This window comes from Macaca mulatta, chromosome X (genome assembly GCF_049350105.2).
Source record: "Macaca mulatta isolate MMU2019108-1 chromosome X, T2T-MMU8v2.0, whole genome shotgun sequence".
Taxonomy (NCBI): Eukaryota; Metazoa; Chordata; class Mammalia; order Primates; family Cercopithecidae; genus Macaca; species Macaca mulatta.
Genome location: NC_133426.1, coordinates 44003524 through 44021955, shown reverse-complemented (window position 1 = coordinate 44021955; position 18432 = coordinate 44003524). Strand labels below are relative to the sequence as shown.

Sequence of the window (18432 nt, the reverse complement as noted above, 5' to 3'; positions counted from 1 at the left end):
ATAGGCAAACACAAGTTCAAACACAGCTTAGGGCGCGAAATTCAAACAAAGCTTTAGGCGCGTGGTAATTGGGTCTGTCTATGGCCTGAGCAAGGTATCTTGTTCTGATTGGTTGGGGCGGGACTTTAGGAGGTTCTTTCCTGGAATTGCTGATTCCGGGAACATCGGGGACATTGAGTCAGGGTGGGACCCCATGAGGTTATCAGGGTGGGACCTCATGAGGCTATCAGGGTGGGACCCCATGAGGTTATCAGGGTGGGACCCCATGAGGCTATTTCCCGGAATTGTCTTTCTGTTTGGGTTCTGGGAACATCGGGGGGCTATCCGTGGCCATCTGGGGTTTAAGTTTCATGATGGCCAAGCTTTCTAAATTTTATGAGGCTTAGGAATTATGAGGCCTAGTTTCATTGACGTGGATGCAGTGAACAGGGAACACTTCTACACTGCTGGTGGGAATGTAAACTAGTACAGCCACTATGGAAAACACTGTGGAGATTCCTTAAAGAACGAAAAGTAGAACTACCATTTTGATCCAGCAATCCCACTACTGGGTATCTACCCAGAGGAAAAGAAGTCATTATACAAGAAAGATACTTGCACACACATGTTTACAGCAGCACAATTCGCAATTGCAAAAATGTGGAACCAACCTGCATGCCCATCAATTGACAACTGGATAAAGAAATTGTGGTATACATAAATGATGGAATACTACCCAGCCATAAAAACAATGAATTAATGGCATTTGCAGGGACCTGGATGAGACTGGAAACTACTATTCTAAGTGAAGTAACTCAGAAATGGAAAACCAAATATTGTATGTTCTCACTCATAAGTGGGAGCTAAGCTATAAGGATACAAAGGCATAGAATGACACAATGAACTTTGGGGACTCAGGGGGAAAGGGTGGGAAGGGGGTGAGGGATAAAAGACTACAAATTGGATGGAGTGTATAGCTCGGGTGATGGGTGCACCACAATCTCACAAATCACCACTAAAGAATCTACTCATGTAACCAAACACCACTTGTTCCCCAATAACCTATGGAAATAAAACATTTAAAACAAAAAAGAAAATAAAGGAATAAAAGAATGGCTACTCCATAGACAGAGCAACCCTAAGGGCTGCTGGTTGCCCATTTTTATGGTTATTTCTTGATGATGTGCTAAATAAAGGGTGAATTATTCATGCCTCCTCTTTCTAGACAACATAGGGTAACTTCTTGACGTTGCTATGGCATTTGTATATTGTCATGGCACTGGTGGGAATGTAGCAGTGAGGATGACCAGAGGTCACTCTCATGACTGTCTTGGTTTTGGTGGGTTTTGCCTGGCTTCTTTACTGCAATCTGTTTTATCAGCAAGGTCTTTATGACCTGTATCTTGTGCTGACCTCCTATCTCATCCTGTGACTTAGAATGCCTGACTGTCTGGGAATGCAGCCTAGTAGGTTTCAGCCTTATTTTACCCAGCCCCCTACTCAACATGGAGTTGCTGTGGTTCAAATGCCTCTGACAGTATCAGGGTTCTAGGCTTGCTCTTTAGGTTTGAGGAAAGGGAAAGAGGGGTGGGAGTGGGGAGGGGTGGCCTGAGGAAATGGAAAAATAGAGTTTGAGGTCATTTTGCACAGACTCAGGGTTCAGCACAGAACTAGTGCCTAGCCTTTCACCTCTTGCCTTGGGCCCAGGAAAATGGAGATTAATGGAAATCACTTATGCTAAGTTTGACAAAATAGAAGGCATTTATTTAACAAGTAGGAATCTCATGAACAGTTTATAATCCTGAGGATTGTGAGTGGATAGATCCCCAGAAAACAATCCCCCTATTTGTGATGCAATGTCTCTTCTCCTCCCAACCAGGTTAAGATTAGTGGCTGTGGGTTTTCCTCAGATTTCTCTCAGTTCTGAGGAGTTTCCTGGGTGTGGATGTGGCATGTCAGTTTCATACTGACTCCAACTGCAAACCTTAGCGGGGTCTTAGATGTACAGTAGATAATCCAAGTGCATGCTGCTCTAAAGGTGTTCTGTCTGCTTGTGAGAGAAAGTGTACTCCGGAGCCCACTTGGGGGACCCTGGTTCTTTCCTCAGTGTCCCCTTCTGTCTCAACATGTCCCAACATGATCTATACTTTCTATTTGCCCTGGAATATCAGATATGGGGGAAAAAGTGTAAACACAAAAACCATAGCTATGAAGGAAGCAGATTGAAAATCTTCAGATAAGTATCAGGTTTTAAGCATCCAAATGAAGGTTAAATCAAAATAATCCTTTTTAGGCATTGCCTTTGAAGCCAATTTATGAGCTGCATAAGGAAATCAGTCTTTTTATTTCATGCTTACAAAAACCAAGACTAAAAACAGCATTATCGATCTTGATAACTAACCTTATTTTTTTGAATGATTTTTAACTCTTTTCATTATTCAAATGGAAAGAATGTGACATAGGCACTTAAGGCAACTCTGAAAAATAATTTTAAAAATTAATTTGAAAAGTAGTTTGAGTAGAGGTGACATTATTAGAATAGTTAGAGCCTTATAAATTGCCTAGCTCAATAGGAACACCATATATTTATGTTGTAAGTTCTAGTATGTTTGTATAAATAATTTTTTTCTTTATCTCAAAGTATATTTTATTAAATGACTAAAAGAGCTATGTCAGCCAACCTCTAAACTGCCGCAAAATGATCTCTATCTTCTTATATTTACATCCTTGAGTGGGGCTGGACTTAGTGACTTCCTTCTCAGGATACAACAAAGGTAATGGAATATCACTTCTGAGATCAGGTTACAAAAAATCTGACTTCCTTTTTACTTGTGATCTCTTATACACTTCCTTTCTGTCAGAGACCTTGCTCTTGGGGAAGCCAGCTGCCAGGTTGTAAGTTGCCTTCTGGAGAGGCCCATTTGGCAAGAAACTGAGAGAAGCCTCTCATTAATGGCCAGTGATTACTGGAGCCCCTCAATCCAATAATCTGTGAGAACCCGAATTCTGTCAACAACCATGTGAGTGAGCTTGGAAGCAGACTTTCTTTAGTAGAGCCTTCAGATGAAACGGCAGCCCTGGCCCACACCTTGAATGCAGCCTTGTGAGACATCCTGAGTCAGAAGATCCAGCTAAACCACACCCAGATTTCTGACCCACAGAAAGTATGAGATAATAAATGTTGCTTTAAGACACTAACTTTTGGGGGTTTTGTTACACAATAGTAGATAATCAACACAAGGTCACTAGTATGACATAAGAGTAGATAATTAACACAAGATCACAGGTATGGTATGATCAAGGAAAGAAGCATTTATTTCTACTGTCATCTGCCTATGAAGAACATTATTCCAATACATCTATATAAAATTTAAAATAGTAAGATTTTACATAGTTAAGGATTCTAAAATGTGAATGATTAAATCTCGAAAAGGAACTGACTAATCAATGGGAAAGTTTCTTCCAAGACAGTTCTAGTAGAAGTGAGTATGATGGTCACCCACAATACCCATTGTTAGTATCATAGAATGTTAAAATTAATCTTTGGAGCGAATATTGACTTTGATTGCATATTTCCCTTTTTAAATCTCCATTTCCTCTTGAAAGGGAAAGTTGTTTTTTACTGATTTTATCTCATAACATTAAAAGTATTAATTTCCATAAGCAAAATATACTGGAATGGCTTACAGAGAGGGTAGTAATTAAAGCAATTACATAAACAGAATCACATCTCTGCTCAAGTCTTATTTCATGCATGAGCTCATTTCATATCCTTTGAAGACAGCTGCTTTTCCAGGAGTAGCTCTAAACCTGCGTCACTATTGAGAGACGACCAGTTTGGCCAATGGCCAGTAGCTTGTTGATAGGAGACTTTCTCCCCTTTTCTGGCCAGCAAGATCATCTGACTGAAACTGTCTTGTCTGAAAGTGAGGCAGCTGTGTGAAGTCATAGCTATAATTCAGCCTGGAAACAGCTCATGATGTTTTCTTGCAGATTTGGTGAATGACTGTCCACAGAAGGGAGGTCTTACCATCTGAAGGAGGTGTATTTTTTGGGTTAAGACGTGGAAGAAAGATACAAGTTCAGCTTCTTCTCTCCCATCCTTTCTTTCACTAATGGCTCCTTAGATAAACTGACTTGTTAATGACATAGTGATTTCCCTGAGGGTCTTAGATTTTGTCAAAAACACCCAATTTATAAACCTAAACCAAGTAAGTTTACATTATGGGGGTGTATGTGTTGGCAGATTATACGTAAAAAAATTAAAATTACAGCCATGAGTTCTCCTTGTACAGTCCACAGCTAAAGTTCAGATTATGCCAATATTTCCATTACAACCCATAATTCTAAGAGTCAAAATGAGAACAAGGAAGAGAATACCCCACAGGGGTCTGAGTATCTCTGAGAAGGGTAGCTTGGTGATTTTCCTGACTCAGACTTGGATGCAAATCTACAAGCAAGTCAGAATAAAGATCAGATTTCAAGAGGACTCAATAGATCTTGAATGAGAGATGAAATTCCTGATTTCTGTTGACGCAAGTCTGGTAATTTGCATTTCTGGCAGTCCACCACCCTGCCAGGCCTTCTGGGGCTGTCACTGAGGAAACTTCCACAGTTTTCTATTGAATCTCTTGTATGAGAACTTTTGAGAAGAGCTAAGAAATCTGTTTTACTGGGGAACTTAAAGACTGTTATGGAATTATTTGGGGCTTCATCAGGGTGAATAGAATGTCTCAAGACAGTTCTCTGCTGTCCTGAATGTTGATGAATGAGGGTCCTCAACAAATGCCCATCTGATTCAGACCACTGATGCGAACTCTGTGCTGTCTTGAAGTGACTGGCCAACAGCAGGGTGCTTCCTCTCAGACAACCAGCAGCCCCTTCTCAAAGAGCTGTAGCTCTGCTTTGCTGGTAAAGTTCAGTGATGATGTATGGATTTACTGCCCTATATGGAGACAGGAGGGGAACATACCAATCAGAGCTGGAGAGTTTAGAGATTATAGGCTATGCTCAATGGCCAGTGGGATAGCAGATTGGATTTATGTTCCTAATTCTTAATTCCTTTCTTGCAATAGAATTATACTACCACATCCTTTGCCATCTGACTTTGCAGTACTTCTCAAGAGAGTAAGCAGATTATATACCCTGATCCATTGACTTTGGCCGTGGTCATGTGACTTGGTTCAGCCAAGGAAATGTAGATAGAAGTGAAAGGGTGTCAGTTCCCAGCTGAAGCCTTAAGAGACATTGTGTATTTCCTCTCACTCCTTTCTTTTGTATTTCTGCCATCAGCCATGAGAATAACATGCTTGGGTAGTTTCTGGTACCAGATTGAAAAGAAATATGGAGCAAATCTGAACCCAAGTTGAAGTTTGGAGCTGAGGTCAGCTGAGCCCAACTGAGTTACAGCTGATCTTCAGATCCTTGAGGTAGAAATAAATGTTCATTGTTATAAACCACCAAGTTTTGAAGTTATTATGGAGAATTATTTCAGCAGAATCCTGATTTATACACCTAGGACCTTCCATCTTCCCATGTTCAGATAATAGGGTTTTCATTCTAGCTGAAAAAGACATTATTTATCATTTACCTCTATCCCTTCATGAGTGTACCAAAGCCCTGGCAGTGAAGTGACAAACCCCTGAGGTACACGTGTTAGATGGCAGAGTAAGGGCCTGGCCCCAAATTTCTATATCTCCATGTCATGATACAGCAAAAATCCTTACTTTGCTTAGAAAATGCTTTTCCAATCAAGTAATAATGTTCTATATCTGTCTAAACATTAGATATACAGTGTAATAAAATCTAGCCAAGATGATCTATGGATAGATCAAGCTGAGGAACCAAAATGATTATATACTAGTTTTAGAAATTCTTCCCAGGACATTTTCTCATCAGCCTAGACACTATATATATACATTAAACATAAGGCAGGTGTCTAGTTCCTGAATTCCAATGCTGGATGGGCGAGACAGGAAGAAAAACATTCTATTAGAGATTGGATGTTGATCTGGTCTATCCCATAGTCACCCCTTTTATAGCTTCAGTTGCAAAAATAACTGTTAACTCTTTATATCTGTTTTAATGCAGACTTCAAGGGTAAGTTGAAGGCTGTTTTATCACCATTTCCCTAAAGAACTTCTAGAGTAGGCAGGGTTCAATGGAATAAACGTGGTTTTCCTTGTAGGTGGCAGGTTGACACAGATGATCTTTTGAAATTCTTAATGCAATGTCATTAAGAAAACATGTATTACTATTAGGTAATTTGATGTTTCTTCATTTAAGTAAGTACATGGGCAAAATTCCTAACTGTTTTTAAACACCATCTCTTTACCATAAACGTATCATCGTATAACTTTTTATTGCTTGACATTTTCCTACAGAGTTTAAAAGATTTTGGGAAAACAATCCAAAGGACACTCACTTCTTACTCATAAAGATGGCTTAAGGTACCCTTCACAAGGAACTGTGACAATGAGGGGACTTACAAACTCAGGCTGTAGTTCTCTGAAAGGGACTTGAAGTGGGAGACTGAGTTCTGTTTTCTTGGCTCCATGTCCAGCAGCTTCTCTCCACCTGCCTGTGGAATAGGCAATAAGTGCACCATGGTGGTGGCACATTATAAATTGCAAAAATTTGGCTGTCTCTCCCTGCCGCACCCCACCAGCATCCCCCAGTCTGGAACTCAGCCCCAAAACTCCATGCTGATGTTGTGAGTGGTTGCCACCTACCTTTTACTGCATGCACTTCCTCCTAGATGTTCTACAGAGGCCCTGAAAAGTGCAGACATTCTATCCTATGGATGCATCGGTCAGGGTTCTAGCAAAAAACAGTTGACACGCTCAATAAAAGGATAATGAAAGGAGGATTTATTGACAAAAGTTAGCATAGGAGAAACACAAAGGACAGTGCAGGTATCTGTAACTTGTAGCAACCAACTTGTTACCACTCAGGCTTGACGGCTTGAGAGGAGGGAATGGTTGCTGGAATAGGGAAGGAGCTGGTGAGTCTTTGAGTTGTCGTAGAGCCTGCCACCTGGAAAAGGTGGTTGAGGGATGTCTCTAGCCTGAGGCAAAACAGCAAGAAGGGAGCCAGAGGCATAAATACCCAGATCCCAATTTCCTCTGCCTCCTGAGGCAAAACAGCAAGAAGGGAGCCAGAGGTATAAATACCCAGATCCCAATTTCCTCTGCCTAACTGATCTTCTGCAGATGCTTTTTATAGGTCTTTGTATGCATTGTATAAAGAATAGGAATGAATAGAGGACCCTGGGAGCCACTCCCTTTGCCATTCTTCTTCATTGTTTCCTTACAGTTCTTTCAAATAGGCAGCCCCAGTGCCACACTCTCCATGCAAAAGGAAATTGAGTATAACAAGAAGATTAAAGGCTTGTTTGTTTTTTTAAAAAAGATTCCGGATGGCCATATTCTTTCCTTCATGCAAGCCAAGAGAACATTTCTCAACACTTACCCCTATGCCAACCACAAAGTCCTAAATCTAATTTTCCCCTGAATCCAATTTTTAAAGAAGAGCATATCCAAATGTTACTTAGAAAGCACCACCAAGGTGTCAGCCTGTGGGGTGGCTGGATCACAGACCTTCAGCTTCTCATATCCTTTAATACCTTGTGAGTAGGCCTTAAAGCAAGTAGGAAAAGAGTTTTTTTAAATTTGAAAAATAGGCACAAATGCCAATGCTATTGTAGAATTTGAAAGTTAACAATAGATGACTAATGTACATATGTATTGCTTTAAAAGATATAATATTTTAAATGAAAATTAACACTTAAATAAAAAATATTCCTGCTTTTTGTATATGATATTGATGGTCTGGCTCTTTAACCTAAGTTAGCCAGGCCAAGAATTGGGATTCTTCAGCAAATAAGCAGTCTGGGGTGGTATAACTAGAACTATGTGCAGAGTCTTTTACTACACATGGGGTGCTTTCTGTTTAATGATTACTCTCCACTGATAGCAGAACTCTCGAGATCACAGGGTATCTTTACTGGCAATGAAGGAAGAAAAGTATTCAGTTTCCCAGAGGATTGTTATACATAGAACTTAAGGAGAAATAAAATGGTGGGTATGTTTTGTATATTATTTGTAATATACAAATAATTAATATAGTTCACTTTCAGTTGCGAATGGACATTTTTAGATGATGTCTTAGTCTGTTTGGGCTGTTGTAACAATGTACCATAGACTGGGTGGCTTAGACAGTAGACATGTATTCCTCACAGTTCTTTAGGCTGGGAAGTCCAAGATGAAGTGCTGGCTGATTTTGTTCCTGGTGCAAGCCCTCTTCTGGTTGCAGACAACCATCTTCTCATTATATCCTCACCTGGTAGAAAGATGATGCGTGCTCTTGGGGGGAGTGTCTTTTATAAGGGCATTAATTCCATTTATGAGGGCTTTCCCTTCATGACTTAATCACCTCCAAAAGGCCCCGCCTCCTAATACCATCATCTGGGAAATTAGAACTTCAACATATGAACCGGGGGTCAGGGGACCTCAAACATTCAGTCTGTTAGCCTATGGAAAATGAAAGGGAAAAAGTACAAATCAAGTTACTCTGCTTAATAACACCTTGTGTATTTAAAAAAAAAAAAATCTCCCTAGAAATTTGATGGCTTTTACCGATTAGGCTTTCTTAAATTATTGGGACAGAGTTTCTAAAGTTAAGACAACAAATGAGTGCCTTCAGCTGACCCAAAATTGGCCTGTGGACAAGGTTAGAAGTAGGTATGCATTTATAAACATATAATCAGATAAGAAGCAGATAACATGTTTCCTTCATTCAAGAAGCACATTCCTAGGAAGAACTAGGGCACCACATCCCATACGTACTCAGAGAAACAGCTGTGACAATTAAGACTGAGCCAGGCAGAAATGCTTTTGGTGAGGAGTCAGCACCTGGCAATTTACCAGTCTCGGGCTCAGGTTAGAGACCATAATCATTCAAACACATGCCTTGGTTGGTTTCTTGTCCACAAGAATCATGGGCAATAAGATGGCTGGGTGTTATACAAGTGAGATTTCAAATACAGACATCCCTCTAAACTTCAGCTTCAGAGAAGTTGATCCTGCCCTCTGTTCATTCCAGAAAAATGAGTCCCCAATAATTATTTGATAGGATTCAACAAAGCAGCCAGAAGTTTTGACAGGGAGAGAGATGAGTGCATTAATAAGAAAAATCATGTAGTGACAATATTTAGATAGTTTATAGACTATTTCAGTGTTTCCATTTCTACCTTATTGTTTTGAAATGAATATTTAGCCCAGGAATTTCACAGCATGGTTATGTACCCCCTACCTTCCCCCCTACCCCCCACCCCCAAGGTTTTTCTCTCACAGACCTGAAGCTCTTGGCAGAAGATCTTCTGAAAATTTGCTTCTGGGAATAATCAAGAGGTGTACTTCAGGTACTACCCATATGAAGATTCCCAAAACTGTCTCAGGTTATAATACCAGCCCTCAGACTTCCATATTTTACAACTCCGTGTTATTATTAAGGGCTTTCAGAAACGTAAAGGAAGCTTGGACTGCAATTTACCAGAAGGTGGCCTTCCTGTCAACAGGGGACCTGCTTGCCACATCTGACATTGGGTCATAGGCTGTACAGGACCAGTCTCTGCCCACTCATTCCCCTGGGAATTTTGGAACTATTTGTAACTAAGTAATATGCTTTTCTTGGATAAGGAATCAACTAATTGCTTATTTTCCTTTGTGTTTTGCAAATCTGACTAACGCTGACTCAGGTAGAATATTATAAAGTTATTTATGCTGTGGGTGATAATTACTTGCAAACATACTTATAGTTACAGTAAAGCTTCAATAAGTTTATACAATTCAATTATCTAGTCCCGGGTAATGGCTTCTCCTCCTTCTTTTAAAAAATGTTATTAATTGTTCTTAGTTTACTGTTAATGAAGATGGTTTCCTGAGTCTTACCTCTTCAGCTCATTACACAGATCATCAATGTGGAAAATAGAGACAAGGGTAATTTATATTTCTTTGTGAAATGTAAATCTGTGATGGCTTGAGTCTTGCCTTTGGAATGATTTATGTGTAGAATATATTCAATAGCACAACATTTGGTAGGAAGGTAATTAAAGAAAATAGTCATTATCTCACCAAGCTCAATAGCTACTTGCTGCTTGCTTTAGATACTTTCAGTGAAACTTAAAAATCTGGCAGTTCTTTATTTAAAAAGTTAAAATTTCTAGAAAAAGAAAATCATCTACAATTTGTGAATGGATTTATTAGTGATTTTTTTTTTTTTTTTTTTTTTTTTTTTTTTTTTTTTTGCCAGTATATGACAGCTACTATTGAACATGCTACAAATTACCTTTGGAAAAGGTACAAACTTTAATCTTGTCTTTTCAAATGTTAATACTAATTAATTGACTTTTCTTTGGATAATAGAAAATTAGATTTCCCCACCCAAGTTTTGTCCTGTTTCTCAAAATATTTTAAAATTGAGCTTTACCATCAGTAAACGACTGGTGGTACACAGGTTTATTTGGGAGGTATGTATAACTTGAAATAGTATTTCCAGGGAAAATTACTTGAGAATGTATGTGAACAGGTTTCACCGTTGAATGGTCAAACCTTTTTTAGGGGGAAAAAGTTTCCACAGGAAACTACCTCTGTGGTAATATAACCTACAGCACACATTTTTTTGTACAATGCTACCCATCGATATTGATTTTCATCTACCTTTTTCCCCACCAACAGGACTTGAAATAGTCTTTCCTAGGAAAATTACTTGGGAATCTATGTGAACAGTCAAACCTATGACATTTTTAAGTTTTATGGAACCTAAATTCACATTCCTTAGACAGAAACCTTAGGGCTTCTTAACATTAATGTTATGCCAGATTCCTTCAGTGTAAAACAAAAACAAAAATATAACTGGAATAAAAAGTGCAGGGTGTGTATGTGTGTTGGTGGGGAGAGAAAGGGGTTAAGGAAACCATTTTGGCGGGAAGGAAAAAGACGTTAGAGCTGTTAGCTCTCTTCCTGGCCATGGCAAATCATATATTCCCCAAAGATGTCTGAAACAGTATCTCCCATCTCACACACTCTTCTACAACGTGGTTTTGACACTCCTTCTATCATGGAGGGGTGGCCATGTCCCCTCTCTGTGAAACTGGGTGTGCTTTGTGGCACTATTCAACTGATAAACTATGACAGAAGTCACACAATGAGACTTCTGAGGTTAGTTCATAAAAGGCCACTCAGCTTTCCACCTTGCTTACTGTAACACTAATGCTTGCCATCCTGGGTCTCCCTGTAAACAGTCTAGTCTCCATGCTTTTAGGAAGTCCCACATGGAGGGACTATGTGGAGAGGCCCTGTGACTTCATGAAGAGTGAGAAAAATGGCCATCCAGGTTCTGGTTGCTCCAGTCCCCCACCTATTCCAGCTCTAGTTACTACCTGACTGCAACTGCAGCAAGAAATGTTATGCCAGAACCACCCCAACAGAGCCCTTCCTAAATTCCTGACTCGCAAAAGCTTGGAAAGATAATACAGTGATTGCTGCCTTTATAAAACCAGAATTTTGGGGGGATTTGCTATACAGCAATAATAACTTGCACACTGACACACTGGCTCGGGATGAGGCACTGAATGGAGTGGGGATGGAGGTGGGGGTGAGGGAAGTTCATCTCTCTGTCTTCCCTATTTTCACCATATTTCCTCAGGGCTCTTCTGCCTCCACACCTAGTTACTGGCCATCGGTTCCCATAAAGGAAAAGAATTCCTAAATTCTGGCATTTTAAAATTTAAAAAAGCCCTGCCCTACACTGGCTGGGAGCCTCTTCTCCTAGGTGTAAGGCCAAAGTGATAATATCTCTGTAATCCTCCATGAGGCCTCAAGTTGCAAACAACCTAAGAGAAGCAGTTGAAGTATGCACATTGTATTGAGCAGCAGGGGCAACTCAACACAACTTCCTTGAGAAAAAAAAGCAGCCCTTGCCTTCAAAAGGCTCATGGTCCTATTAAGAGAAATAGATGTGTATATCATTAGTTGCCTTGAGGGGGAGTACTAGATGGGAGTATGTACAAAGTACCACGGGAACATAGAGGAGCTGGGTACAAGACAGCTTGACTGTGTCCTGTCCTGGCCTAGGCAGGTTGCCACAGTTCTCTCTCTTTCCTCCTCCTCCTCCTCCTCCTCCTCCTCCTCCTCCTCCTCCTCCTCCTCTAGCCACTAATTAAATTGCTTGTTCTCTAATACGGAGATCCTCTTCAGAATCTCCAAAAAAATTTCAGAGATCTAATATAGAGGCTATGTCTTATGCTCAAGCAATCGGGGCAAATGATGATCAAACATATATTTAGTGCACCAAATAGTCATTTCTCAGCTAAGATCAACTCATTTCTGAATTTTTTTTTTTTTTTAAATCTCCTTTCTCACCACAGGCCAGTCCTATTTCCTGGTGCAGGCAACAATAAATGGTTGTTGAACTGAATTAATCTTAGAGGTAACTAGTGTATTTCCAGAGTTTCATGATCCCTTAGCCATAAAAGACAAGAATATGATTATGAAAATAAGGTTAGAGCTCTCACATCTTAGTTTATATGAGAAGGAAAGGCAGCAGATGTGATTGATGATGGTAGGGAGAATGGGAGAGAATGTGTTTTGAAAATTAAAATATATTCCAAATTTTTGGGCTAAGAAAGTTAAATACAAATCAGGCCTTTTCGTGCTAAACTTTGTTTGCACTGGGTAAAGTGCAACTTCCTGTTTTGAAGATTAAGTTTTAGTAGGTTCATAAGGTCTCTTGGGGACTCACTCATCTCCTATCAACATAACATTTGAACCATTTTAAATGTAAATTAGGGAAAATATGGATTGGATTTCATTTGCAACACAACCTAAATAGGAGAAAGAGAAAAATAGATTTGGAAGTTATTGCAACCATTTGAGATCTCCACATCCTGGTCAATTTCCATTCTCCTCAACCAGCAGGAGGCCCAGCCAGGCCCAGCAGCTGAGCCTTCATTCCTCTGTCAGGACAATGGGCATCAGTTTGACCTATTGGAATCACTAAAAACAAACACTGAGTTGTGGTTCATCTCCCTGAATTCATTGGGGAGATGCTTCCATGAAACAGTGAAAAAGTTCAAGAACAGAATACTCAGAAAGAACGACAATTCTTTCTTTGGAGTGTAATTAAGAACACTGAGGCATCTAACAAACAACCATTTTCTTGTGCAGTATTCTCACACTTAAGCATGCACCAGAATCCCCTGGAGGGCTTATTAAAACAGGGACGGCTGAGCCCCACGACCAGAGTATTTGAGTCCATAGGTCTGAGCTGCGGCCTGAGAATTGGCATTTCTAACAAGCTCCCGGTTGATGCAGATGCTGCTGGTCTGAGGACCACACTGAGAACCACCATTTTGGTGGACAGACACACAATTATAGGCCTTCTTCAAGAGGGGTAGGAAAGCTGCATGTTTTGTATTCATTTATTCACTGACTGATTCAACAGACTGGGCACACAGCCACTCCATACCCACATAATGGGTTGGATATGATTGGTTTACAATGAATGTGCCAAGGTTTCTTAAAACAATTATTTTGGCTTACTCAAGATGACATACCTTCACCCATTCTTGTTTACGCTATAGTAATTTTCTTTTTTCTTTTTTTTTCTTTTTTTTTTTTTTTGCCTTTTTAAGAGACTTTTATTTGAGTGGCTCTTACAAAGATTGTTGCAATATGAAAGTCATTTGTTTGATAGAAATATCAAGTTGTCTTGTCAAACACACTGAAGTAACCCAAAAATACATTTCAGAGCTTACAGAGCTTAAAAAGAGCAAAGATTATATGCAACCAGACAAAACCTATTTCTGCATTTCCTATTTCTTTCTCAGACTGCTTTGCTTACCAGACTCTCACTAAACATCTTCAGGAAATGCAGGGATCATTTTGTTTGGAATTTTAAGACACACCAGAACACATAGTATTTACGAAGAAACTTTTACCGATAAATTAATTGAAAAGATACTACCAAGAAATATTATAATTTTGAAATCCCCCTTTCTTGCCAATTGATCAGAATGCAAGATGAGATGCTAACCAAACAGCCCTTTAGCTGTCTTGTATTCCCATACAGTAAATGTGTATTTCAGAAACCTGCTCAACCATTAGCCAAGTATCAACATTAGTGAAATGTGAAATGTAACTGCTGTGTAAAAAGTTAGGCTTCTGAAACATCAAAAACATTACATCCTTGGTCTACCTTTTTACAGAAAGCACATTTGTTCTCCTAGAGCTATTCCTATAGTTCATTAATTTTCTACACGAACATTTTAAAAGGCAGAACAAGAGAACAGTTTTTTATACAGTGGGATTTGCTCTTTAGGGAGAATGAGCACGCTGCATTCCAGTTAACATTTTTATTTTTTCAAGGTAACAGGAATTGTATACAAATGACAATAGATTCTTGCCTCTTTATTTTTATCTAAATAAAAGATAAGATGAATTCTCAAGAAAGAAGAAAAGCTATATATATAAGGGACTATATCTTCCTTCATCGTCTACTTGGAACCAGTAGTTGTGTTGCTGTCATAGAACCAGGAAACAGGTCGTAGTAAGTTGGAAGAGGTACATATGCTGCTGTTATCATTTTACCAGCAAACCACCTACCATGCAATGCATTGACAGCAATGTTGTAGCAATTGATGGGCACTTCACACACACATTGCCCTGAGCTGAATTTTTGTCCACATAAATATGAATAACTCCTCCATGTTTATTACATTCTTCAATCACATCGTCTTTAATCTCTGTATCCCATACAACTTCTTCTGTTTGAGGGTTAAACATGTTAGAGAGTTGGAAACACTGTGTTGCAAGTGGCTGAACAGAGGCAGCTGCAGCTAAAGCTGAAGCTTCAGTCTGCTGGGAAAGTCTTGTTTGCAAATCTATAACAAAAGAGAATTCTGCCACAGCACCAAATGCCAAAGAGCCACTCATTTGTAGAGCTTGCTGTGCAGCTGGTGGAATCTGCAAACCTGTATCCTCTGCAAGTCTTGCCATTAACTGAAGACGACCAGTTGTTCCCAAATCAATTCTAGTCCTTTCCAGTTCGTCACTGTCCAAAAATGAACTAGTACTCGAAGCATCAGCACGTTCAGTAACGTGACCAACTTTCATTGGCCTTCCTGCTAGTTCGAATCCATTAAATTGTTACAAAGCCTTTTTGGCACATTCTGAATCAGAAAATGTAATAAATCCATATCCCTTGGATCGACCAGTTTCACTGTCTATCATCAGCTGGATACTTTCAATCCTTCCGAAAGGCTCAAAGATTCCACGAAGCGTATCTTCAGTTATGTTAAAGTGTAATGAGTCCACATAAAGCCTCTTAGGCCCAGCACTTCCCTTTGGTACATTGTTTGCCATGGCTGCAGCTCTGTTTTTTTCTGCCTGTGATGCGTGTACTATTGACTGACACTCCTAAAACTCGTTGGCCAGTTAATCCTATTGCTAGAGGCACTGAGCTAACATCGACGAACTCCATGTAAGCAATTCCTTTGGAACGTCTTGAATTTCTATCAGAAATCATCCTCACGTCTCCAGCCTTTCCTACTGTAGAGAAAAACTCTTCCAAATCCTTTGGTCAAATACCTGCCGCCAGCTGCATACAGAAGACTATCCTCGCATCTCTTTCCTCAGGAGTTAGATTATCAATAGGTTCCCTCACAGGGCTCTTGTCTTTTCTGAATGGACTTTTGCTTCGGAAACGTCGTCTGCTTAATTTGATACTATGAGGCAACCCAATCTTTCCTCAGATGGCACTGTTAAACTTTGGTCTGGAATAAGGACTTCTGTAGCGGCCTCTAAATCTTCGATCTCGACTTCCGGAACGGCTCCCTCTCCTCTCTGCTTCGATTTCGCTTCCTTTCATGGCTTTTGCCCTTTTTCCTTTCTCTATCTCTACTTCACTTCCGTTCTTTACTTTTGCTTCTCTTTCGTTCACAACTACGACTTCTGCTCTTGCTTTTTTTTCCTCTTTTTGCTACGTTCTTCATGGCCGTTGGCCCTGCTCAACTGGTTCTCAGCCTTCTTGTAAGGAACCTCAAGCTTCAACATCAGTATCGTCTGCCATTTTCTCTAAACGCCTGTGTCGGCTTTCGGGCGCCTGTGGTGCTCGTGTTTGGGAAGAGACTGCGGCTGCTGCCACCGCCCCCGTCGCCGCTGCTGTTGTTACTGTTAAGTCCCTACGCCCAGGCCGCGGGACTGCCCAACCCGAATATCGGGCTGCGAGAATGGCTAGGCCCGAGCGAATCTCAAAAAAACAATGGAATTAGAGAAGCCCACGCGGGACCAGGTGCGGTGGCTGGTGGCTCACGCCTGTAATCCCAGCACTTTGAGAGGCCGAGGCGGGCGGATCACGAGGTCAGGAGTTCGAGACCAGCCTAGCCAATATGATGAAACCCCGTCTCTACCAAAAAATGAAAAAATTAGCCGGGCGTGGTGGCACATGCCTGTAGTCCCAGCTACTTGGGAGGTTGAGGCAGGAGAATTGCTGGAATCCGGGAGGCGGAGCTTGCAGGGAGCCGAGATTGTACCACTGCACTCCAGCATGGGCGACAGAGCGCGACTCTGTCTCAAAAAAAAAAAAAAAAGAAAAGAAAAGAAAAGAGAAGCCCACGCGGGAAGAGCAGGACTGCAGCTCTGGCAGCTCAGGATCCACCCCTGCGACAGCGTCGGCAAGCTCCCTGGAATGGCGGCCGCTGCTTCACGCTATAGTAATTTTCTTCGCACATTCTGTCTTCAGAGAAAGTGCAGAGGTAAACGTCAGCTAGATTAAATTAAATTTAACATCAGCTAAATTAAATCATGATGCATTAATGGACTCCCAATCAATCAAACCTTACTGCATTTAATGCAACAGTTTTGTATGTTTGAATTTAATTATCTGATGTGAGAGTGCTTTGCTAGTGCTGAATTCTACTGGTTAAATAATTTTCTCATGAATTCTTATTTACACTCTTAGATGGTCAGCATTAAAATGCAACCAAGGGTCAGTTATTCAAGAGATTACCTTCAAACCAAGAAAAGGCAATGTAGGACTCTACTGTAACGCAAGTATGCTTCTGTCAACACAGAGAGATCACACCAATTCTCATTAAACAGTTACTGCACAGGATAACATAAAATTATAAGGATGAAAAGATTCTTCCTTCTCAGCTCTGTACCTTTCCAATCATTTTGACACTCTGGACAGGAGATCTCATATCCACCTACTTTTTTCATGTGTTCAGTCCATAAACACAAGCTTACAGGACAATTGGCTGCCACTCTCTGTGAAAAAAATCTCATATTTGATACTGATGCTTTGAGAAGCTTTCAGCAATTGAGGTTCATGTAAAATGTGAAATGTGAGGAGGCAGCCGGAAGTAGTAAAAGGAGCATGGGATATGGAGTCAAAAAGGTTTGAACTGTACCTTTGCAACTAACTTTCTTTACTGACCTTCTCCGACTTTTCACTTCATCATCTTTAAGAGTAGAAAAAAGAAGAATAGCAATCGTAAGGGCACTTCTTGTGAAGTTTGGAAAAAAATTTAAGCAAAAACTATAGCAAATTATGAAAATTCTATTACAAATTATAATTATTTATAGAATTAAATTTTGTTACGTGTGTTAGACCTTGTCAATGAACATGTTGCTTCTATTATTTTTGATTGATGGTTTTGGACTGTACCTAGCCATATACTGTATTCAGATAGGTCTTCTTGGTTTTATTTTCAATGATTACTGTTTGACCATGAAACAAGGTAAATCTCATGTGACCTATACCCAGAAAGAACTCCTTGGCCCTAACCTCATTAGAACCATGATTTATGGGATATGTCATCCCAGGTTATATCCAAATGGACCTCAGAGAAGACAACAGGTTACATCTGTTGGCACAACTTACACTAAACAGAAAATTGATGTTATCTATTGATTGGGACCTCCATTCATATGTTTTGGTCTGCTAGGGCTGCCATAAAGCGTAACAGACTAGGTGGCTTAAACAACAGAAATCTATTTTTCCACAGTTCTGGAGGCTGGAAGTCTGAGATCAAATTATTGACAGGGTTGTTTTCTCCTAAGGTCTCTCTCCTTGGCTTGAAGATGGCTACTTTCTCCCTGTGTTCCCATAGGGTCATTCCTCTGTACATATCTATGTCTAAATCTTCTCTTCTTATAACAGTCCTATTGGATTAAGCACAACCCTAATGACCTTATTTTAACTTAATTACCGTTTTCAAGAACGTATCTCCAAATACAGTCACTTTTTGAGGGACTAGGGGTTAGGATGTCAACATATGAATTTTAGGGGGGACATAATTCAGCCCATGATACTATATGTACACCTATTACTTCTTATTTATGTTATGGGATGGAGATAAAAATATTCTTATGTGAGTCCTTTTTATACTTA

The 18432-nt window shown here is 40.1% G+C and overlaps 1 pseudogene; it reads right to left on the bottom strand.

Moving 5' to 3' along the window:
* Positions 1-14503: 14503 nt before the first annotated feature.
* LOC702313 (RNA-binding protein 39 pseudogene) lies at positions 14504-16107 on the bottom strand (annotated as a pseudogene).
* Positions 16108-18432: the final 2325 nt, after the last annotated feature.